The following is a 945-nucleotide window of genomic DNA, read 5'->3' as shown; positions in this document are numbered from 1 at the left end:
CCCCACAGCTTTGATGTTGCACGGACCGCTACAGGGAATCCTACCACAGGCAATACAACTTTTTAACACCTCATCACTGACCCTGAGACATCACAATACTGCACTAAGTGTAACCTGCACAATTGGTTTATTTACATATTTATCATACTATTCAAGCAGTTGCACATTTTGGATTCCCATCCTGTATATATTTTCAAATATTTGTTCTTATACATTATTCCTATTATTGTTATTATTATTATTTCATGTAAATTGTATGCATGTATATTGTATCCTAGTGTTTCATTTATATTCTGTGCTGTGTTGACTAATTTTCTGCTGTAACACCGTAACTTTTTGGTCAATAAATATCTTTCTATCTATCTATCTATCTATCTATCTATCTATCAATCTATCTATCTATCCACCTATCTTCACACTCACACTGAAGCATGTTGCGGAGGACAGCAGCTATTTTATTAGATACTTAAGTATGTTTTTGTTTTTAAATAAAAGTTAATTTCTTAATTCAGCTGTCCTGGATACCAACAGCTTGTGCAGAACAAGCACCTGTGAGGGAAACCACTAAATTCTGCAAATTGAGAGAATATTATACTGTAGAAAATAGGAACTTCCTCACTTACAGAGCGTGAGAATGTTAAGTTTAAAACAAAGACTGTCTACTAAAGTCATTGTATGGTCGAGATCTACCAAGGTTATGTGAATCTTATTTTGTATTAGTGGATTAGTTTCAGCTGCCTTACGTAAAGGCCTCGATGTACAGATCTGTTGTAAATTATTTCAATTGGTGTGAACGTTACTTTGGCAACCCAATAGGAAATGACCTCAAGAACAACTTGGTCTCGTATCCGTTGAGACGATTATTTCTTCGCTGGATTGACAACTTTAACTTCAACAGCTAGATTAGCAAGATTAAAAGACTCCACCTCTTAAATAGAGAGCAGC

This window comes from Etheostoma cragini, chromosome 19 (assembly GCF_013103735.1).
Source record: "Etheostoma cragini isolate CJK2018 chromosome 19, CSU_Ecrag_1.0, whole genome shotgun sequence".
NCBI classification, from domain to species: Eukaryota; Metazoa; Chordata; class Actinopteri; order Perciformes; family Percidae; genus Etheostoma; species Etheostoma cragini.
Note: the sequence above shows the minus strand (reverse complement) of the source record.